Source organism: Trichosurus vulpecula, chromosome 7 (assembly GCF_011100635.1).
Source record: "Trichosurus vulpecula isolate mTriVul1 chromosome 7, mTriVul1.pri, whole genome shotgun sequence".
Taxonomy (NCBI): Eukaryota; Metazoa; Chordata; class Mammalia; order Diprotodontia; family Phalangeridae; genus Trichosurus; species Trichosurus vulpecula.
Genome location: NC_050579.1, coordinates 120,537,144 through 120,561,602, shown reverse-complemented (window position 1 = coordinate 120,561,602; position 24,459 = coordinate 120,537,144). Strand labels below are relative to the sequence as shown.

The 24,459-nt window shown below is 39.2% G+C and overlaps 1 protein-coding gene across 1 annotated transcript in view; it reads left to right on the top strand.

Annotated features, from left to right (window-relative positions):
• Positions 1–316: 316 nt before the first annotated feature.
• ABRACL (ABRA C-terminal like) overlaps positions 317–24,459 on the top strand; it is a 40,617-nt gene continuing 16,474 nt past the window's right edge. The window contains exon 1 of the mRNA XM_036767897.1: positions 317–563. The gene's annotated coding sequence lies outside the window, so the exon portion shown is untranslated. The remainder of the gene's footprint in view (positions 564–24,459) is intronic.

The window sequence follows — 24,459 nt, the reverse complement described above, 5'->3', positions numbered from 1 at the left end:
CATCTAATGAAATTATAGGTTCAATCCAGATCCCAGAGAGTCAATCCGAGTTGTCACTTTACTCCTCTTCGTGCTCTTAGATAATAAGTTTTTCCCAGAGGAGATAGCCGTTGAGTATTACTGACCTTGAATGCTGCCTGGCGGGCATTAACACTTCAGTAACTTATGCAGAGAAGACAAAAATTAATTGCTCTATCGAAGGAAGTTGCAGAAGTTAAAGCGCGCACTCACGGTTATTACTAGCTTTCATCCAAGCGTTGGTCCCCCTCTCCCAGACTAGGGACTGGCCCTCCCCTTTTTCCTCTCCTCCCCTAGAACCCCTCCTTATAGGATGGGAGTGTGGGCGGCCCCTTTCCTAGGCACTTTAACTCATACTTTTTCCCCACCCTCTTCCCCCTCAGACGCCTTTCTCTCTGTTTTATAAGCTTCCTTCCTTGCCGCTCTTCCTGCCCGGCGTCTGGCAGAAGATAACCGGCTCTGTGCACCGAAATCCTTTTTCATTGAAGGAAAAAAAAAGAAAGAAAGAAAACACCCCACCCAAACGAGTGGCTGAAGATTGGGAGGTGAGTGAGCGCCGCGGGAAGATCCCGCCAGCCTGGCTGAGTGCAAGGGCTAAAACCCGAAGGAAACAAGGTTTGCCGGGTAAAGTCCTAGGGAGGAGAAAGAGAGGGTGTGCGTGGGGAGCCGTGATGGGGAGTGGGGTGCCCAGGGACAGCGGAATGAGCCCGGAGTTTGGAGGGGGAGCGTCTGAGGCTCCGGGGTCTGGAGGGGGGGCGCGTGGGATTCCCCCCTAAAAAGGAGGGGGGAGGGAAATTTCTAATTGCCCCGACTTTACCAGTGGCACTTCCGCGCCGGGGCCCACGTGACACTGGACCGAACCGGGTCGGGGCGTAAGTTGGGGTGGGTGGGGTGCGTATAGGGAAGCAATGCGACACCCCCACCCCCACCCACCCCATTGAGGAGAAGGTGATAAGTAAACCTTACCCTGGGAGGCTACTCCCAGGAATTTCATAAGTGGCAGCCACAGGGAAGTGAATCGAATCTCGGAATGATAATCTTGGGGTGCGGCTGTGGCCGCTTTAGACAGAGGTTGGGATGGGGTTGGGAGTAGAGAAGCTGGGGATTTGAGGGGCTACGGCTGCCCATCTTCACCCCGGCCCTGTTTCCGTTCCAGTCGGGGCCCCCAGTTCATTTTTCACGCTGCACTCCCCTGCGCCTCCTCGCCAGCTGCTGCGCGTGGGCTGCTCGCGTCGGCCTGCCTGCGGATTTCTGAGACAATGGCTTTTGTGCTCAAGCGCCCTTTATTCCGAGAGATCTGGGTGACTGAATCCAAGAAGAGTGTTAGGAATTGAGGAGTGCGGTGAGGGAGAGAGGAGAGGCTCTCCCAGAGTACCCCCCGCCCCATGTTATTACTGTCCTGGTTGCAGGTGAATGAGGGACCTCCTGCAGTCCACTCTGCCCACTCAGAGCCCAGGGTAATCAAATAAGGTGGGCAGAAGCGCAAATCTGGAAAGAAGTTAGGAGCCTGAGCATTCTTGTACTGCCATTCACTGACTGCTGAGATCACTTGAAATGGTTTTTCTTAAGTAGCACTTTGTTAAAACGCAAAGGGTTTATAATTCTTGGCCTTTGAATTACTCCCAAATTTAGCACATCTTAATGCCTTGGGGTATCTTTAATACACTCCGAGAGACAGTTAATGGGAAAACTTTTTCCCCCTTTATTAAATAACAGATGTTGGTTCTTCAGATACAGCCCTTGATGTTATTTTTCTCTTGGTCAGCAATCTCAGCATGTTTCCAGCAGCACCAAGAATTCAACTCTTCTCTTGGGTTTCCTAATTATTGAAGCCCCTAATTAATACTTGTCCAAATTTATGGTTCTAATTAGCATGTCTTTTAACGAATTCTTGTATTTGCTTCTTTTTTTTTTTTTGGTAGTTCAGCCCTGTACTAAATGTCTTTTAACCTTTTGGTTCCTTTTGTGCTCCATTCTGCCCATGCCATTCTCCTCATTCAGTTTTCACCTTGCCTAGTCTGGTCCCAGCCTTCTCTTTAGTCTTCCTTTTCTGGTAATTCTAGCAATTTGGCCAAGAAGTGTGTTTTTAAAAACAACTGTCTTTTTCTCCTGCTGAAAAGCAAAGTAGAAAAACACTCTGCCCTATGAAGCTTTCACACAGTCATTTCTAAATGCCATTAGGTACTTTACCCAATGGGAACCATTCTCTGTGCTGTTACCTCTACCTGTGTAACAATCACTGTGTGTCACAGTGATTGATTTCTGGAGTTGGAGTCAGGAAGCCTGAAGTTCAAATCCCACCTCATATTTGCAAGCTGTGCGATCCTGGGAAAGTTACATAATGTCTTTCAGCTTGTTTCTTCTACAAAATGGGAATAACAATTGATATTACAGAGTTGTTGTGATGATCAAATGAAATAACAATTGTACTGTCAGTTGTGTCCAACCCTTTGGGATCCCATTTGGGGTTTTCTTGGCAAAGATACTTCAGTAGTTTGCCATTCCCTTCTTCAGCTCATTTTACAGATGAGAAACTGAGGCAAACAGGTATAAGTGACTTGCCCAGGGTCACATAGCTAATAAGTCTCTGAGGACAGATTTGAACTCATGAAGATGAGTCTTCCTGATTCCAAGCCCAGCTCTCCATCTACTGCACCACCTAGATGCCAACAAATGTGCAGTACTTTTGAAACTTCAAAACATTTAGCATAAATGCCATTATTATTATTATTATTAGCTATCGCAGTAGAAAGGTGGAGGGTAGGTGGGTTATAAAGGACTTCATACACCATACAGGATTTTCTATTTGATTCTGGAGGTGATAGAGAGTCACTGGAGTTTATTGAATGGGAGGTGATATGGTTTTAGGAAGATCACTTTGTTAGCTGAGTGGAGGATGGACTGGAGGGGAAGAGACTTATGGCAGGGAAACCATCCAGAAAGATATTGCAATAGTCTAGGCATGAAGTGATGAAGGCCTACACTAGAGAAGTGGCAGTTATCAGAAGAGAGAAGAGTGTGTATACAAAAGATGTTACAAATAAAGAAATGACAAGACTTGATCACTGATTCAATAGGAAGGGCAGGGGAAGATTGGGAGAGTAACGTGTTGAAGATGACACCTAGATTTCAAACCTGGGTGAATGGGAGGATGGTGGTACCCTCAACAGTAAGAGGAAAGTTAGGAAGAAAAGAAGAGTTTGGGGGCGGGGGAAAGATAATGAGTTCAATTTTTGACTTGTTGAGTTTAAGGTGTCTATAGGCATTGAGGTTGAGATGTCTTAAAAGGCAGTTGGAGATGTGAGACTGGAAATCAGCAGAGAGGTTAGGGCTAGACAAGTCACTTTAGGTATTATTTGCATAGAGATGGTAATTGAATCCGTGGGAGCTGATGATATTGCCAAGTGAAACATTATAGACGTAAATGAGAAGAGAGCCCAGGACATCTGTGAAAGATGTCCCATATTTGGTTAACATAACATGGGTGAAGATCCAGCAAAGGAGACTGGGAACAATCAGATAGGAAGAGAACCAGGTGAGCAATGTCATGAAAATCTAGGATGAAGATAGGATCAAAGAGAATAGAATAATTGATAGTTTAGAAGTATATAGAGAAGTTAAGAAAGATGAGGACTGAGAAAAAAGCTATTATATTTGGCAATGAAGAGATCATCAGTAACTTTGGAGAAAGCAGTTTTGGTTGAATGATGAAGTTGCAAGCTAGACTACAAAGAGTTAAGAAGACAGTGAGAGGAAAGGAAGAGGAAGCACTCATTTCAGATGGCCTTCTGAAGGAGTTTAGCCTGAAAAGTGGGGAGAGATATAGAATGATAGCCAGTGGGGACAGATCAAATGAAGGTTTTTTTAAGGACAGAGTGGTCGGCCCTAGGGAAGAAGCCAGTAGAAAAGGAGAGATTGAAGATAAGTGAGAGTGAGACATTCTGTTGGAGGTGACAGGATAGAATGGGATCACTTGTGCAGGTAGAGGGCTTACTCTTGGCAAGGAGGACTATCTCTTCTTGTGAGCCTGGGTTAAAGGAGGCGATAGTGGCAGAAAGCATCTGCTTAAATACCTCCATATTAAGAATGCAACCTACAACCAGATTTTAATGAATGTCTCTTAACTTTCAGTTCCTCCGAAAATGAAGTTATTCAGATTGTAAGTAAGAAAGTATGTTAGATGAGAAGCAGCAGGCAACCAGGAATCTGTCATTTTAAATCTTCTTGCTTTCTTAGGTAACTAAGACTATAAGTTGCAGAGGGGTTCTTCACCTTGACAATTCTCCATACCAGTGAAATCACAGGTTATATGAATATGTACGTATGAGAGTTTGTTGAACTGTATGTTGTCACATTCTACATGAAATCTATTTTTCATCTACTTGGATTTTCTTATATGGATGCTTAGGACAAGTTCTCTTGATTGGTTATGGACTTCATCCAGAAGGCTCTACAGTGTTCTAGGACTTAATGCATCCAGCACATTATCCACAAACAGGAGTATCTGGAAAACTTATTATCCCAAGGTATCCCTTTTCAGTCTGGACTCTGCTCTATATTTCTTCCTCTTGGAGAGTATGCATATGTGTCTCTTGATACATATGCTGATCATAGTGTCGTCAAACAAAATTATCTCTTGTATCTTTCAAGGAATCTTGCACAGTTTTGATATATACTTGTGAGACACCTTGTTGAAAGGTAACCTTTAGAACAGCAATTTATTCAAATTAAGAATTTTTTTATAGTCAACAAGCAAAAAGTTCAGTGATACCATGTATTCTTTTCATCTTTCAGCTAAAATGTCAATCTACTATGGAATTTTTCTTGTTCAGTCATTTTTCAGTTATGTCCAACTCTTTGTGACCCCTTTTGGGGTTTTCTTGGCAAAAATACTAGTTTGTCATTTCCTTCTCCATTATGGAATACCAGTTGTGAAAATCTACCTGTTTGCTATTAATTATCTTCTCAAGAATGCCCTGGATTCATAGGTATATGATTCTCATGAAAATTTTATGTAAATGGGAAAGTATTCATATAGTTGGGTGGTTGTTGATATTTCTCTCTGTTTTCCTTTTCCTGCTTATAAATTGATACCTTACCACCCTCACAATTGTGTCTCCTCTAACATGGATCTAACTCCATGTATACTATCTAATCCAGTTCCTTTTGGATTCTTTGTTCAATTTTGTGCCACTTCTACTTCCTCTAGAAGTACATTTGGGACTGTGATACAGTCAGTTATGCTCTAATTCGATATATGCTTCCCCTAAAAGTACTGTGCTATGCAAAATTGAGCAATAAAAACCACAGGACTTGTGGGGGAAATGAGGTTGGGGCACAACCCTCAAAAACTTTATTACTGACACTTTAAAAAAAGATAGGAACCTAAAAAAAAGTTAGTGTAGTTGTATAGTCATTAGATGGTTAAGAAATACATAAATAGAAGCCTCAGCTGTCAGCAGCCCATGGCTGACCTGGGTTCTCACAGGAGTAGGCTAGCAAAGGCTCCTGTGAGTTGGACAAGCCACAGCTCCAAGCCCCAAGGCTAGAGACCCTGACAGAAGGTATAAGGGATAGGGGAAGAGGTTTACAAGCACTTCCCCTCTACCCATAGCTCCTACTGTACAATAAATAAGATACTTCATCTTGAAAAAGACCTGAAGTTTGCTTCTGGAAGTGGGTACCTGAAGGATTGCAGCTTGTGAGTTATTGTGAAAATGGTGCTGTTTTCTTCATTTTTTATGTTTCTTGGGTAAGAAATCACAAATAAGCCAACTCAAATTTATATTATGCTAAAAAACATTCCTTATAATATGAAAAGCGCCAAAAGTGAGGAGAGATATAAGATGCTAGCTAGTGGGGACAGATAAAATGAAAGCATGTCATGGAGTGGTGAACACAGAGCTGGCTTTTGGATCATAAAGATCTGAATTCAGGTTTGTCACATTGTCTTGTGATTGGGGAAGTCACTTAATCTTTCAGTGTTCTAATTCTTTGTAAGATTCAGAGAAGATGCTGACCTGAATTGGCAGAAGGTGTTTCCTCATTTGGGAATTCCATCAATGAAATCACAGGTTCAATACTGATCTCAAAGCAACAATACCAGTTGTCACTTTACACCTTTTCTTGCTCTTACATGTTATATCAGCCTGGCTTCTTGCAGTATATTTTTTTTTCTTCTTTGACATAGAAGCTCTGGATTTTGGCCATAGAGTACCTTGGAATTTTCATTTTGTGGTTTCAGGAGGTGACTGGTGGATTTTTTTTTCCCCTCTATTTTCATGTTACCTTCTTGTTCTAAGAGATCTGGGTTTTCTTTCTTGAAATATGATGTCTAGGCTCTTTTTTGAACATAGCTTTCATGTAGTTCAGTGATTCTCAAATTATCTCTCCCCAATATTTTTTCTAGGTCATTTGTGTTTCTGTGAGATACCTTAAATTTTCTTCAATTTTTCCAATCTTTTGACTTTATTTTAATATTTCTTATTGACTCATGAAGACATTGGCTTCTATTTGGTGAATTCAATTTTTTCCAAGATTTTGTTATTTGAGCAAGGTATTGTACCTCTTATAAAAAGCTGATAATTTTATTTCCAGTATTTTCTTCCATAGCTCTCACTTCTTTTCTAATTTTTTTCCTCTAGCACTTTTTCTTCATTTGTAAGAAACACTTTTTAAAAAGTCTCACTTCATCTCTTTTAGGAATTCTAATTGAACTTAGGCCTGAGCTATATTGTTCTTTGAGGTTTTGCTTGATGATGTTTTGGAGTCATTCTTTTCTGGGTTTGTGTCACCATAAATGTTTATGGCAGGCTTATTTTCTCGTTTGCTTATTCTTTCAGCCTTCTTCCTGACTTTGGACTTGTATTTGGGGTGGGCTCAGTGCAGTACTGGAGGGAATGTCTGGGCTGGATTTGTGTCCTTTTGGGTCCTACCAATGCTTTCTTGCAGAGGGGTGGTGGTGGTGGTGGTAATTGAATGTCATGTTATTCCAGTTTCTTGGGGACATCACAATCTGGGACTCGCAAGCTTTCAATGCTTCCAGAGTAGTATGATCCAGGGCAAACTCTGATCACAGTCCTCCTGGCCTGAGCTCTACAAGTTCCTGACCTGAGTTGGTGTCTGGGCAACACTCTTGTGAATTTGTCTATCACTGGAAATGCAATAGATTGTTGCCGGGTTCAGCTACTATTAGTTAGCTAGAAAGCTTTGCTGGTTCAGAGTGATAGAACAGCAGACTCTCCTTTATTCTAGATTTTCTGTTCTGTTTATTCCACTGCAGGCTTCAAACTGGCCTGGATGTTACAACTAAGATCCCCACTAAGCTTTGCTCCCAGGATCAGAGCCATATAGTTACTGCTTGCTTCTCAACTTTGTCCTTGCTCTGTACACAACCTAGGGCTCCTTACCCCAAATGCCAGCCCTAAGTGAGATCTCTTCCTCAGTCTGCCCCAAATCTGTGAATGACAGATCTTCTTGCTAGCACCTGTTTCTCCATCCTACACAAGGTCAAACCTCTCTGTAATGGATCTGGGACCTCCTCTTACCTTGGTTCATTATCTTGACTCTCTTTCAGTCCCTGAGCTAGAACCCTCATTGCCCTTCCTGGATAGACCCTGTCTTAACATTCACATTTCTTTCTGTGAGTTTCCCTATGCTGACCAGGGCTGGAAAAGTGACTCACTGTGAGGTTTTCTTATATTTTCCAATTCAAACTTAGTCTGGTGTGTTTTCTAGGTCTTGGTGGAGAAGTTGTAGGGGAGAGCTCAACTATACTTCCCCAACTACTCTTCCATCTTGGCTTTTCCTACATAGACATTCTAATTCAGGAATGATTCTCAAAGAAAATGTTATGATTTATAGGAGTGAGGATTCTGTATAGTATTCTATTTTGTATGGTATTAATGGCAGCTAGGTGGCATGATAGAGCTTGGGACTTGGAGTTAGGAAAAACTGAGTTTTAACCTTTCTGTGTCTTAGTTTCCTTATCTATGAAATGGAGATAAAAATAGCATCTAATTCATAGGGTTTTTTAAATTAATTAATTTTTAGTTTTCAACATTCACTTCCATAAGATTTTGAGTTCTAAATTTTCTCCCCCTCCGTTCTCTCCCCCTTCCCAAGATGGTGTGCAGTCTGATATAGGCTCTACATATACATTCATATCAAACATATTTTCGTGTTAGTTATGTTGTAAGGAAGAATTATAACCAATGGGAGGAACCATGAGAAAGAAGAAACAAAAAAAGAGAGAGCAAATAGTATGCTTCAATCTGCATTCAGACTCCATAATTCTTTTTCTACATGTGGATAACATTTTCCATCATGAATCTCAAAGGGTTTTTTTTTTTGAGATACAAATGAGATATTTTATGTAAAGTGCTTACAAAAGTACTTACAAATTATTAAATGTTAACTATTATCCAAATTTGATGTCCTTTTCACAATCTTTATCTTTCTTGACCTCTCTGTAGCATTTAATTTTCTTGGCCAATTTCTGCCCTTGTATACTTTCTCCTCTCTGGATTTTTGACGCTACTTTCTCTTGGTTCTCCTAAATGTCCAACTCAGTCTTTCTTGCTGGTTCATCAAGTCTCCTGTGGGTGAATCTTCTTTTTTAATTTATTGAATAAAACATGCATTTCCATAACATAGTACAATAAAAAGATGATTGCACATGAAACTGCAAATCTACTATGCACAACTTGCTACTCCTTTCAAATATATAACAAAATTATTGTGTAAATTTCTTTTTATTTTCTCCCCCCGCCCCAACTTAGAGATGGCTGCCATCAGACACAAATAGGTACATATATATAAAATTATTCTATATACACTTCTATTTATCAGTTCTTTCTCTGGATATAGATAGCATCTTTCTCCATATGTTCTTTATAGTTAATTTGAGTATTTATAATAGTCAAAATAACTTATTCACTCAAAGTCATTCTTAAAACAATATTGCTGTTACTATATACAGTGTTCTCTTAGTTCTGCTCATTTTGCTCTTCATTATTTTGTGCAAGTCTTTTCATTTTTTTCAAAAATCATCAAGCTCATTATTTCTTATAGCACAGTAGTATTCCATCACAATCATATACCACAATCTGTTCAGCCATTCCCCAACTGATGAGCATCCTGCCATTTTCAGTTCTTTGCCAACACAAAGAGAGTTGCTATAAACATTTTAGAACATATAGGTTCTTTTCCTTTTTCCCTAATGATCTTCAGAAATACACTAAGTAGTAGTATTGCAAAGTCAAAGGGTCTAGGTAGTTTAATAACTCTTTAGGCATAAATCCAGATGGCTCTCCAAAATGGTTGGATCAGTTCATATCTACCAACAATGAATTAGTGTCCCAATTTTTCTACATCTCATCCAAAATTTGTCAGTCTCCATTCTATCATTTTACCCAATCTAGCAGGTGTAAAATGATATCTAAGGGTGGTTTTAATTTGCATTTCTCTAATCAATAATGATTTAGAGCATTTTTTCATATGACTATAAATTGTTTTGATTTCTTCATTGGAAAAAAATGCCTCTTCATATCCTTTGGCCATTTTAAAATTGGGGAATGACTCTCATTCTTATAGATTTGATAAAGTTGTTTATGTATTTTAGATATGAGCTCTTTATCTAAGAAAGTGTCGATTAAATTTTTTTTCCTGATTTTCTGCTTTCCTTCTGATCTTGGTTACATTTGTTATATTTTAATTTAGTGTAATTGAAATATTAATATTGCTTCACTGTCTAACCCTTTTATCAAAATGTAGTTACTGTGTTTAGCTCTTTTAATTTAATCTCTTTTAGCCATAACTTTGTCTGAGATCATAATTGCTACCCCTGCCTTTTTTGTATCAGCTGACACATAATAAATTCTACTCCAACCCTCTATTTTAACTCTGTGTGTATCTTTGATTCTTAAATGTGTTTCTTGTAAACAACATATTGTTAGATTCTTATTTTTAATCCATTCTGTTATCCATTTCCATTTTATGGGTGAGTTCATCCCATTCACATTCAAAGTTATAATTACTATTTGTGAATATCCCTCCATCTTATTTTTATTCATTTTCCTTCCCAGCCTCTCTTTTTACCCTATCCATGTTACCTTATCTTTTCATCTTATCCTCTTATGCTTTATTTTACCCACCTCTCTAAAATTCTTTCCCTCATCTTCTCCCTGCCACTCTCCTAATCTTATTCTATACATCCTTTTAAAAGTCCTTCCCCAACCTTATCACCCAGTTTTCTCACCTTTCTGGAAATTCAGAAAACTTCTAAACCTCTTCAGATATATACTTTTTTTCCTCTTCAACCCAGATAAGAGTAAGTTCCCCCCCCCCCAAAAAAACGCTATGCTCTGAGACTTCTTCTCTTCTATACTTTTTCTCACTAAGTGACCTTATCAGTTCCCAGGGGTTTATTAATAGGCTCTATGCAAATGTCTTTCAAAATCTGTATTTCAGCCTTAGTGTCTATTCTTATCTCCAGTTGATTATCTCCAAAACAATACTGAATGAATGAAAAAGCATTTATTAAGCACTTACTCTATTCTAGGAACTGTGCTAAGCATCAAGGATACAAATAAGCAAGATAGTTCCTGCCTTCAAAGAATTTACAGTCTAATGGAAGAAGATAATACCTGTAAGGAAGCAAGAGTTGGAGAGTAGGGGAAAGGGAGGTTGGAGCATGGTACCATGGCTTGGACACAGCTGGGAAGTGGTTTGGTAGGACCAGTACCAGGTAAAATAAGGTGAAAGCTCATCAAGCAAAGCCCAGGGTCTTAGAACATATTTTTCCCTCCAGACTCATCCCTCTTCCAAATTTCCCTGGATCTGTCAAGGGCACCACCATCTTTCCCAGCTCTTCAGTGTTGGTGTTTTTCTTGACTCCTCAATTTACTTGAATCCTCACTCTACTCATATCCTGAAATTAATTGCCAAAACTTGTTTGTACCTTAACAGCATCTCTTGCATATGTCCCTTCCTTTTTATTCACACAGCCACCACCCTAGTTCAAACTTTCTTTAGCTCTCCTGGAGTAGTGCAGTGGGCTTCTAGTTGGTCTTACAGCCTCAGATCTCTTCTCACTTCAGTCTAAGCTCTATACATCTGCTAAAGTGATTTTCCAAAAGTTTGCTCTGACTATGATATCGCCCTTCTCAATACATTCTAATGACTCCTTGTTGCCTCTGTCATCAAATAAAAACTACTCTATGGCTCATCTTTCGCAGCATGGTAATGATGATTCAATGATAATGATGATAAAATAATAATTAACTTTTTTGTTTGAGTGTCAAAAGTAGTATGGTAGAAGTGACATATCCCTGTGTTGGGTCAAATTTGGTCTTACACGTAGTTATAGTAGGCAGGTAGAGTGATTTTGAAGGGTAGGAGGAAAGCTTTACTGTTCAAAGATCTAGCCTTCATTGTCCTATCATGTTGCCCAAAATACTACTATTTGAGATTTGTTTTGAGGGGTTGTTGTGGCCTATTTAAAAATGTTAATGACCTACGGAATGGTAATTTATACTTTTGAATTGATTTAATCAGTTGGTCAGTAAGTCATCTAAGCTAGCATTTATTAAATGCCTACTGTGTGCCAAGCATTTTCCTTATTATTAGCTGAGATATCCATATTGAGGAGATGTAACTGGTTATGTTTGGAAGTGGAGGGATTCAGATTTATTGTGCTCCATATTCTGGCTCCAACTACCTTCCTAGCCTTATTTCACACTACTTCTTCTCGATTCACACAGGCCATAACAACAACAACAATAATAATAGTAATAATCCTTTATAAAAGATAGCACTTTAAGATGTGCAAAGCACCTTATGTGTTACCTCATTTGATCCTTACAAAAACCCTGTGATGTAGGTGCTATTGTTACTCCCTATCTTACAGATGAGGCAGAGAGAGCCTCCGGGAGAGGCCAAGTGACTTGCTCAGGTTCACACAACTAGTCAGTATCTGAGGCCAGATTTGAACACAGGTCACAGTCCTTCCACTATACCTCCAATTCCTGAACTCTTCTTTTTTTTTTTAAGTCCTGACTCAGATGTCACCTTCTCTATGAAATTTTCCCTGATTCCCCAAGCTGAAATTAATATGACACAAAAGAAAATGTGATAAGGAGAAACCCAAAATATTCTAAGAGTATCTGAGGAAATAAAGAACACTTAGTTTCTCATCACAGTTTTTTCTAAATGTAATATTCGTTTGTAAATGTCACATCCCCCCCCTGTAAAAATTATCATTTTTTATTTTGTGTCTTCCCATTACCTAGCTTAGGAGGTATTCAATAAATTTAGATTACATTGAATTTTGGAGCATTTCTAGCTTCTGAGGTCAAACTTGAAGGGGAACCCTTTAGTCCTTAAGTGTGTGTGTGTGTGTGTGTGTGTGTGTGTGTGTGTGTGTGTACAGGAGAGGGGTAGAATAGAGTGAGGGCTCTGGGTAGCCAGAAGCATTAGGGCACTAGGTACTGGGAGAGGTGGGGATAAGAAGAGGAACAGACAACTATAGGTGTGAGAGAGGTGCAGGAATGAAAGGATGGAGTCTACTAGATCCAACTTCAGCTTCTTTTTAGAAGTGAAATACCTTGGAGGAGAACGAAGCCCCAGGAAGTGCAGAATTTAAAGATTTCTTTCTTTTCAGGAGTATTGCCTTAATACCACTATCTAATGTTGATACCAGCCCATGACACAGAGGTGCTTGCACACATATGTGGAGTTGGTGGGATGATGCTATAGCTTATACTTAGAGAACCCATTAGACAGTGTTGCTTTAAGATGCCATTGTATTCTGTGAATGGAGGTCATATTCCAAGATCACAGCTCTAGAGCTGGTAAGGACCTTAGAGACCATCAGTTACAACCCTTATTTTTATAGTTGAATACACTGAGGCCAAGACCTGCCCAAGATCATACAGGTTGTATTGAACTAAGGACTTCAGATTCCACAGGTATCAGTTGCTCTTTCTACTTACTGTATAGCATCCATTCCATAATGCAGTGGTTTCCAAAGTGGGATTCATATACTGCAGGAGCTGCTCAAGATGATCCATTGGGTTAAAGGAAGAAGATATTTCAATATATTTTTTTGCAAAAAATAATTAGGCTTTACTAATATTTAATATGTTAATTGGTCTATAGGTCAGTTGGTCATGTGTCACATAGAGCACATCTGATGGGTGTGTGTGACTTCCACAACACATAGGTATTGACAGTTGCACCCTTACTCATTTATCTAATTTTAATGCATTTCACCATATTGTAGTTTATGTGTACCAGTTAAATGGATTTACAAATTGTGTTATTTAGTTTTTTAAAAAATTAATTAATTTTTAGTTTTCAACATTAATTTCCATAAGCTTTTGAGTTTTAAATTTTCTCCCCCTCTCTTCTCACCCCCCTCCCCAAGACAGTGTGCAATTTGATATAGGCTCTACATATACATTCATATTAAACTTATTTTCATATTAGTCATGTTGTGCTCTTTAGTTTTAATTAGATTATCCTTTACAAAGTGGACAAGTAACTTTTAAAGGTTCCTGAAAAGAAAAGATTGAAGATCCATCAATCAATAAACATTTATTAAGCACTTACTAAATGTCAGGCACTGTGCTAGTAAGCACAAGATAATAGTAATAATGTGAACATAAGAAAATGACTGAGCTGATGCTTCTTCTAGTATGAGCTTTTTGTCAGCCATCTTACAAGGTGAAAACAATGACAGTCTAATCAGATCTGGCAAGTTCAAGAATACAATTTAGAAATTACCAAGAATATTATTTGAAATACAGATTTATATTCACTATTGGCTAGAATAAACCTCACCCTAAGTGTATGTAGTACCTTGAGATATTAGCAAACCAACAAAGCTTTTGTTGCCAAGAAATGATCTAAATGTTACCCATAAAAATTCTCAGACCTACACACTTAAAAACCTCGGAGCCAGAATTTTCTAACCTCTTTAAGAATCTTCCAAATAAAGACTTCCAGTAGATCTGAAACCACTTGTTAGAAATATTAAAATGCATCACCTTCTGGTTAGTTGGTAAGAACAAATGATTGACATCAAGAAAGATGGAATTCACTAGCTGAACAAACACATTTTCATTTTGGTGGATGAAATTGAAAAATGAGTATCATGATTTAGTTAGCATAGTCAGTGATGCACATATGTCTTCCATTTTAATGTATGTATCTTTGTGAGGTATCTTTCAGTTATGAGAATCCTTAAAATCAAATGTTGAAATAAATTGGAACTTGGAGCCAGACCATAGAACTGCTTTATTAAAAAGCATTGAATGAAAAATTTAAAAACAAGAAGACATATTCAATCACTTTGCTTTCACTAAAAAGTTAATGATATTTTTGTGAGAACAGAAGGAGTTTGGTATTGGTAATCAGATTGAAAATGTTTACTTCATCTTTATCTTGTCCTTTTAAAATTTCTTTTTATGCATTTCATTATATAATATTTTAGAACACTAATACATATATGTATATATATTTCTAAACATATATACATGTACAGAGAATATGCTTGGAAGTTTTTATGCCATCAAAATGGTTTGGAAATCACTGTTCTAGTCAGTCAATTCTGTTAAAATATAACTATATTGAGGTGCTATATAGTGTATTGGTAACTAAGGTGGGGCCAATGAAGGGATGTCTGATTATATCTTCACTCCCAAGTAGGTTCAAAACCCCTAGCTACTAGGTGCTAAGCTCATGTGGGCGTGAAGCCCCCAGTGTACTAAGGGGAGTTGCTAATACCAGAGCCAATAGTAAGAGCTTAAGTTCTGGTCGCTCAGATGATGGTTTGATGACAGCTAAAGAGTGCATAAAAAGAGAGAACAGAGCTATTTGCTTAGGGCTCTCTCTCTTTGTGGTGTGCTGATGTGGAGACTCTGGCAGCTGTAGTTAAGAGCCCTCCAGCTTGTAAACCGGGATGTTCAGACTTTGTTAAACTCTGGTAACTATGTATTGAGATTTGAATCAGACAAGATCTGTCTGTTGATGTTTGTATTTGCTCTGAAGTTCAGGCTGCTGGCTTTTCCCCCTGAACTAAGTGAATGATATTTGCATGTTTGATTAAAGTGAGATTGTTAACGCCTTAACATTGCTTTCCTTAGTAAAGCAGATCAAAAGAACCTGGGCTTGTAGCATTCTTGTTGTCGGGCTTGTGTTGGTTTTTCACCCCCACAGCAGCTGCTAGCTGAATTGTTGCAACATATATATATATATACGCAAAAGGATGACTTTAGTAAAAAAAAAAATAGATCTCTAATTTTTAAAGAATACAAGTAATGGTTGGTTTTTACTATGACATTTTAAAAAAATTGTTTGAGGGGGTTTTGGGCTTGGCCTGTGATTTTTGTCAGTGTAGGGAACTTCTGATTTGGAAACTCCCTTCGTTAGGAAAATCAGCAATTTATCTGTAATTTATAATCTTGCTGTGCCTCTCTGAGAGATTAAATGACTTGCCTTTGTTAATATGTATCAGAGACAGGACTTGAAGTTAGAATACCTGAGTTTAAATCCTATTTGTGATAATTATTAACTATGAGAGCCGTGATTTTTAATTAGCTGAATTAACCCTGATAGTAGCTATGTTTACTGTGGGCAAGTCATTTCATTTTTTCAAGGCTGTTTTCTCATCTGTAAAATGGGAATAATATATACACTAGCTACTTCATAGGATTGTTGTGAAGAGAACTGCAAATGTAATAGTGTAGTGTATAAATCTGAGTTGATATTTCAAGTAAGTCCTTTTTCATAGATTAATTGGGTTTTTAATAGATGCTGTTAAAGTTTTGCATTGTATTGAATGTAAAACTCTAAAGTGACAGTTTTCACATAGGTATTATGGGAGATGGTAATTATTCTGTTCATCATTTTATATAAAATATGGTCATAGGAAGTACGTTTAGACATAAAAGGGACCTCAGAGGTCCAGATCTAGTCTAACCTCCTCATTTTATGGATGAAGAAACTGAGGCCAAAAGTGCTAAAGTAACTCAATTGTCACCATTCCATGCCATGTGAAGAGATTGCAGTCTTAGAGCACGTGATATGGGAATAAAACAATTGTTTATGGAAGGTGGGTTTTCATGGTAAGTCATGCTACATAAATGATTGTTCTATTTTTGAGTAATACAGATCTGAGTACTAATGGTCATTTATCACTAGTTGATAGGTAAGTCATGCTACATATGAGATTATTCTGTTGAGTAAGACAGGTTTAAGTGCTATTTATGCTTAATTATCACCAGTTAAACTCCTTTGATAAAAATTTTGTGCCTCAATCACTTCATTTTTGATTACTATAACTCCTTTTTTCTAGATCTTCCAGGTCCCATTTGTTTAAGAATCAGAACCTATGGGATTATAAACATCCATGAGATCAGGGAACAGGTCTTATCTATACTTTGTATTGATCACTCTCAGAACCTAGCAGGGGGCTATACACTCTGTAGGTCTTTAATTCATGTATCTTAAGTTGAATTTGTTCAATATTTTCCTTATCTACTAGTTTTCTTATCTTACTAGCCTATTAATAAAAGGAAAGGTATGCTTATTTTTAAAAATCAAAGAACTAGTTTTGCTCTGCCTGAAGAAACTTGTCTTCTTTAAATTGTAAAAAGGAAAAACAAGAAGCATTCTTAATCAAAACAGCAATAACAGAAATAAACCAGTCTATTTCCATTTCATTATTTCCTTTCAATTTATATTATAAAAGCTGATTGGTAGTTGAAGCCTACTCAGAAGAGCCTGTAGGTCTAGGTACTTCTCCTTGATTAATTTGACACAATAAACAACTGGCTAATTCTTTCCTTTTGTTTATATGACCATTAATTACCCTGGTTTTCCTGTTTCTTTTTCACTGTCCAAGTCTTCTGTGTCACTTAAGGCCCAGCTCAAGTCCTTCTTACTCCATGAAGCCTCCCCCAGTTACTGCAGTACACGTTTAGATCTCCTTTCCTTAAATTCCTGTAGTATTTAATAATTATAATGCAATTTACATCAATACATGAAAGAATTAAAAAACAAAGAGGGAAAAAAGTAGTACTGTCAAACTAACCAAGACATTAACCAAGTCTGATAGGAAATGTTATGTTCCATATCCAAAGTACTTACCTTTGCAAAGAAAGGAGGGAGGTACATTTTCCCATCTCTTGTCTGTGACCAAGTTTGGTCTTTATAATTGCATAGCATTCAACTTTGATTTTTATTCTTAACATTTACATTATTGTAATCATTGTATATATTGTTTTATTGGTTCCGCTTTCTTCACTTTGCATCAGTCCAAATAAATCTTTCCATGGTTCACTGAAATCCTTATGTTCATTATTTCTTATGGTATTGTAATATTACATTACATTCATGTACCGCAATCTGTTTAGCCATTCACCAACTGATTAGCATCTTTTTGTTTCCAGTTCTTTGCTGCTACAGAAAAAAAAATTGCTGTGAATATTTTGATGTATATAAAACTGTTCTATTTTTGACCTCTTACATAGCGCTGGGATATGAATATTCTCTTTTTAAAAGTGTAATTCCAGGGTGCTTTCTAGAACAACTGGAACAACTCACAGCTCCACCAATTGTGTATTAGTGTGCCTTGATGTCTTTGTGCAGTACTTCTAAGGTTGGTTCTTTCCTTCTTTTGTCATCTTTGCCAGTTAACAGAGTTCAAAGTGAAACTTCAGAGTTGTTTTGATTTGTATTTCCCTTAGTAGTAGTAATTTGGAGCGGCCTTTTCTATGATTGTTAATAATTTAAAATTCTTCTTTTGAAAACTCTTTGTTAATATTCTTTGACTACTTATCCATTGAGGAATGGCTCTTGATCTTAGGTATTTCTATGTTTGTTGTCTCTTTATCAGGCCCTTAGAGATTTTTTATTTAAATTTTTTTTCCCAGTTGACTCTTTTCCTCCCTAGTTGCTTTAATTCACAGTATAGTACCTGGCATATAGTAAGTACTTTAGTAGATGATTGTTGACTGATTGGCTTTCTTTATACTTTTTTATACACTTGCTATATTCTCCTACATCATATTTATTTGTGCATATATTTTAACTCCTTGACTATATTATAAGCACCTGGAAATGAGGGCTCTACCTATTTATCTTTGGGTTTGCTTAGTTCCTATCATAGTGCTTGTACTGTACTAGAAGCTTAACAAATGCTTGTTGAATATCGAATAAGTGAATGAAGCCACAGTTAAGGGTTTGAGCTCCATGTGGCTTTGTTAGGTTTGATTTGTTCCATGGCCATAATGTCCTAGCAACCATCCCAATACTGGTGTTATTGATTCTGAAGGGAAATTAACAACAGAGTGTGGATGACTCAGTTCACTCCATCACCCCTTGCTTTCCAGCAGTGTTCATATGATGACATTCATAGATATAAGATATGGCCACAGAGCCTGTATATTATTTATTTTACTATTTTCCCCAATACCTTGTACAGCGCATTACATGCCATAGGCCCTTAATAAATGTTAATTGATTGAAGGAATGAATGAATAGACAGATAGTAGGCCATAGAAATTATTAGTTTCTTTTTCTTCTTCACTCTTTTTGTTAGCTGCTAGCATCAAAGTCTGATTTTGCCCTTAATGATTTGTATATAAGATGCTGTCCAAAAAATAATTATAAATTTCTTGAATTTTAAGGCTTCCAAAAATGATGACCATGCACATCTGGACTGTCTTGGGGAGCTAAAAAATACTGTTACTTCTTGTTCAGATTCTAAAGGATGACTTTGACCTTTGTGCAATGCAAGGAATAGATTCTAATGAAGAAGTCATTTGCATGACAAAAACTCCTCTCTTTGAAAGTGTGTATAATCAAACAGCTGCAGCTGTTCTTATACTTGTAAGTCAGTACATATACCATATGTCCACCATGAAAGGATCTCTTCCATGCGAAAGCGTTTTGAAAGTTGAAAAAGTATTCTATACATGTTAGGCATCCCACCTTATATTAGCGGTCATGCAGATGGCAGGGCCCATGGAGCTATCATTAGACACTACTCTAATGCAGTAGAATCCTGTTAGAATTATGGTGTTTCAGATGGAGAGAAGATAACACCCACTTAGTAGGCTTTCCCTGGCATAGTGAGAGAGATGCACTAAATATTGATGTGTACCTGGAGGCCATGATTTGATGGGTCTTGATTTGGTCTTATCTGTACCTATGATTTTATCAGCATAGGTTATTCCTCATGTGAAAATTCCCTCCACTGATACAGATTGAATTGCCTGGGGCCTGTAGGACTTGACCCCACCATCCTGTCACACGTCAATGCCCTCCTCTCGTTATACTCCCTGCTGGCTCCCCACCTATAATAACAAACAACACAAAACAAGATGTTGACATGTCCTGTTTTGTACCCCAAATCTGAGAATTAGTTTAACCCCAGTAACCTGGGTTCAGTGGACAAACAAGTATACTTTAAGATCTGTCCCAGAGCCCTGGGAACATTGCTATTACCAGTCAGCACTAGACACGCCATCCCTGCTTCTTTCCATCACCCAAACCCTATATAAGCACTGCTCTCTCCCAAGAAGGTATGACTCTACCAGAGCAGGAGAGCTAGCCTTGCTGGTGAACTCAATAAAACCGACATTGATTCAAATTTTTGGTCTGGTTACCTGGTTATTCCCATTATCCTAAATTTGGAAGTGGGGACCCAGAAATCTCACATGCTCTGCCTACTCAGAATCTCTCCTGCAGTAGGAATTTGGTGAGTAGTTTCTTTCCTTCAGTGATGGGTAGGTTGACCAAAGGCCTATTTTGCATATCCTGGAGACTGGTTTCCTTAATAGTAACCGAGCCAACCCCAGAGATAGTTGTAACAGCTTTGTCATTGAGCACTTATGCTTATTTCATGTATGTTTGTGGCCTGTATTGGTATTTTGGAATCACAAGTCATTTCCCTGGACAGAGATATCTGTGGCCACTAAGTAGCCCTCCTGAGCCCTTGTGTCTGCTGACAGGCTTCTTTGGTGATGGATTAGATCCATGAATTGAGGACCTGACTCTGGCACTAAGACTTGTGGCAGCCACACTGGGACTCCATTGAGGCTGGAACTATGAAAGTAGCACTGAAAAAAAGCAAGGGCCACATGTTCTATGTGCCATGAGCTGTCAGGAGGAATTTTCTTGGGCAGATTTCTCCCATAGTTTATGAGTGGCCAACCAAGCCTGGGAGGTCTGTTGTATCCCTCCTCCTGTGTTCCAACCACAGGTGTACTAACATAGCAGACCTGTTTATGGTTGTTTTTGTTGTTTGTCATTATAATGGGCTTCAGTACTTCAAAACCCACTTGGGTTATGCCTGCAGATAAAATGTTTAAACTTTATGGCCTCAGAGCCACCAAATACCTATGTAAATTGTATTTTTTATACATGGGATGATTTGATATTGCAGTTTCTTTTGGAAGGCCCATTCGACCTGGCCAAATTAGCTACCCTCTGTGGGGCTATTGAAACTAAACACCCACGTCAGGTGGACTCCCATTTTTTATGGTGAGAGCTTACTAAAAAGAACATTGATTCCATTGTTAGCTCCCAGGATGAGAATGAAAAGAAATTATAGGAGCACATTAAGGCCCTTAAAAATAAGAACCCTGACCTTCCATGTCCCTTGTATCCACCAATCCCTCAGTTATCAAAGGAACTGCTCCTTCCAATCCCTGAGGACTTCTTGGATTTGTGGCTGCCCTCTCCACCCCCTCTGTCTGCCCATCTGCTCCCAGAAAAAAATGCCCCTACCCCAGGCCCCATCACAGACCCACTTTCCCTTTGCTGGGAGGTTGCTGAGCATAGGTGCACAAAAATCAACAGGAAGCACTAGAAAGAGGCTAAAACTGAGGGAGAAGCTCTTGAGACTCTCATGATCCTCCAGGAATTTCCCCAATCTAATGGCCCTTCCCAACTTGTCCACACCCCCTGGTCCCTCACTGAGGTTTACACTTGGCAATCTAATTTCCCCAAATTGCAAGAAAAGCCAAAGGAATATACTGAGAAATTGAAAGTTTTAATTGAGGCCTGCAGACTAACCTGGACAGATACTAAACAGTTAATGGTGGTCCTGATTGGCAATGAGGTCCAAGAAAATTAAGCCTGGCCTAAAGAACCCCCTTCGGGACCCGGGGTGGGCACACAAGAAGGTCCTATAAGAATTGAAGGAAATATTTTTTAATTAGCTAGATTGGGGTAAAATTAGTTGTGTCCAGCAAAAGGATGAGCATCCTAGAAACTATTTTGCCCTGTTAACAATGCTGTTTTAACAACGTTAGGGGCTCCAAAATCCAGAGGAGGCAAAAGAGTTTAAAGACCCATTTTTGTAAATGGTCTTAGGAAGCCCTTGTGTTCCAGCTGCCAGAAATATTAGCGTAGCCTCACTGAAGCCACTTTGAAAGAAGTCTAAAAACAAGAAAAGAGCAGAAGTTAGTCATGTTACAGATTCAGTCCCTGGAGGGTAGGAGGAACAGCGTCCTCTCAGGCAGATCTTTCCAACCCTCCTTTGCCTACAGCAAGTTAAGAGCCCCTCCCTCAGCACATGTACCTGCTGCTGTCAGCATAGACTTTGGAAAAAATGAATGTCCCCAACTCCCATAAAAGATTACCTATGCTACAAGGTATTCCAGGGACCCCCAGTGAAACAGCCCAACTTTCATTTGTCTTTCCCTTTCCCTTCCCCCACTGGGATCTCTTCATTACTTTGAAAGTGTCCAGTCACAGATGTCCCTTGCCTGGTAGACACTATCACCACCTATTTTGTCCTTAGTGATAAAGCCATCCCTCCCGTTCCCCTCATTGATCAAAATGTCATGGCTGTTGGAATTCAGAGTTGCACTTTAGACTATAGTCACCCAACTTCTCCCAGTTTGACTCTAAGACCTTCAAGGCAGTCACCCTTCTTCGTGAGTTCTCTTTCTCTCATTAGCATCTTGGGTTGGGACTTGCTTTGCCGGTGGAGTTGTATTATTCAGTGCTTAGGTAAGGGTCTTCAGTTCCACATCCCTGACTTCGCAGTGCCAGTGTTCCCTCTCTTAGTACACCTGCCCTACCTGAAACAATGCCTGACCTCTCTTGGATTGACCCTGTCCCTCCTGACCAGTAGATGAGTGGGGGAATGGATGTGAGATGAGTCCTGGGGGACCCTGTTCTCATTCTTGGAATAAGGTCAGTCTTTCTGTCTTCAAAACAGTATCCCCTGTCCCAGGAAGCTGATGAAAGCATCTAGCCCCTCATCAGTGACTTTGTAAAGTTAGAGGGCCTTGTTCTCACCCAATCTCCATGCAGTCCCCCCATCCAGCCCCTACCAAAGGTTGGGAAATTCACACCTGAAGGGAAACAGATCTATTGGTTTGTCCATTACTTCCATTTGATCAGCAACTTTGTTATACCCAGTGGTCCTGAATCCCATTTCCATCATTTCCATGGTATCCCTTTTATCTACTTGGTTTACTATAATTGATATATGTTCTTCATTCTTTGTCCTGGGATGCTCACATAGATGCTGCAGCAAAGGTCACAGCCCTAGGTACTCAGACTTTTTCCTTTCCATTTTTCCACTTTCCACTCATACTGCTCCCTGCCCATAACTCTCAATCCTTAGTATCCTTCCTGGACACTATTCTGTGCACCAAAGAAGCCTCTTGGAAAACCTCAAGGATTATCCCTGACTGTAGTAGACTTTGGGCTTCTAAGTCTGGGTATCCTGTGATACCCTGGGCTTTTCTGCCTGCATAGCTTTATGTGGTGCACTCTGTTGTCCACATGAACAAAACAGGGGTGGGGTGAGGGTGGGGGTGGTAGCAGAAATACTCAGAGATTGGGAAGGCCCTGGTGTAAACCAAATAGCACATGCAATACGTCAGCAATGCCAAAGATGTATGCAGCGTAATCCTGGAAAACAGGTCAAGACAAAACGGAATAAAACAGCTGCCATGAGGTCCTTTCATGAACATTCAGATGGACTTTATAGAGCTCTCAATTAAAGAAGGTTTTGAATACATTCTTGTGATAGTGGATTCTTTTTCAGGCAGGACAGAAGCTTTCTCTTGTAGAAAGGCTGATGCCACCACAACAAAACAAAACCAGAACCAAACAAATGAAAAAAAAAGGTCTCTGCTCACTGAGTTAGTATCCAGGTTTAGAACCTCCCACATTATTGACTCTGACAGGGGTGTAGGTCATCACCTTAATAACAAAGGGACCAGGCATAAGGCAAAATATCCACTTCTCATACCACCCAAAATCCTCAGAGAAGTGTGAAAAAAGAATTGATGGAGTCTAGCCACTACCCCAATCTCCCAACTTCCTCATATGCCTTGCTAGAACAGCAGGTGTGCCCATGATCTCAACAACAATAGCCAGCCCATCCATCTAGTCTCAGACAGGACCATAATAGCCAGCCAATCAGAAACCTGTTCCAACAGGATGCCAAGCATTAACCAATAAATCACAGAAGGGGCTTTCCCTAAGTAGGTACCTGCACAATAATAGCAAAGGCTGTCCTTTAGGTGAACTTTTGACATAAAATCACCACTATACATTAATATGCCACCGCCCGCCCCCCCCTGCCCATGGGCCTTTCCATATATATTCTGGGTAACCTCATGTACAGCTCCACCATGGTGAGGACCCTTCCTCATATTATCAAGCCCCTCCTATATCTTAATATTCATATATTCTCTAATGCATATTCATATATTCTGTTATGTAATTGTATCTTTTGCTCTATAAAATCCCTACCTTGGTTTGCTAGTTGCTAGCTTCTCTAAAGAGCCTAGCCCACCGGGAGAGCATAATCCTCAATAAATGCCTTTGCTTGGGTTGGAGATGGTCTGGATTGAAATTCTTTCAGTTAAGTCTGTGAACTGACTGGACTGTCCTGGGCGACTGCTCTCTCCATTGTCCTAATGCAAATTCACAACCTTGCACATCAAGGTACATACAGGTATTTCACCAAATGAACTCTTGTTTGGCAAACCCCTTCACATGCCTCTGGTTAGGCTTACTTTGTGTAGTCTAGTCTCACCCTGGAAGATGACTCACTGCTTGCCTGCTCCTTTATACAATGTGCTGAAAAGCCACCTTCATCACCCCAAACCCTATATAAGCACTGCCCCCTTCCAAAAAGGTATAATTCTACCCACACATGAGAGCCACCCTTACTGGCAAACTCAAATAAACTCTGAGTTGGTTCAAGTTTTTGGTCCAGTTACCTGGTTATTCCCATCATACATGGGCTCTAAGAGGTCCATGGTCCCCAAAACCCAGATTTTCCTAACTCCAAGGCTAGTTCTCAGTCTATGCAATAATGAGGTGCTTCTTTCAGTTTTTTTTTTGCATAAGTCATTTTTTTGTGTACTAAAATACTTTGTAGTGGAGTTTTGCTCTATCTCC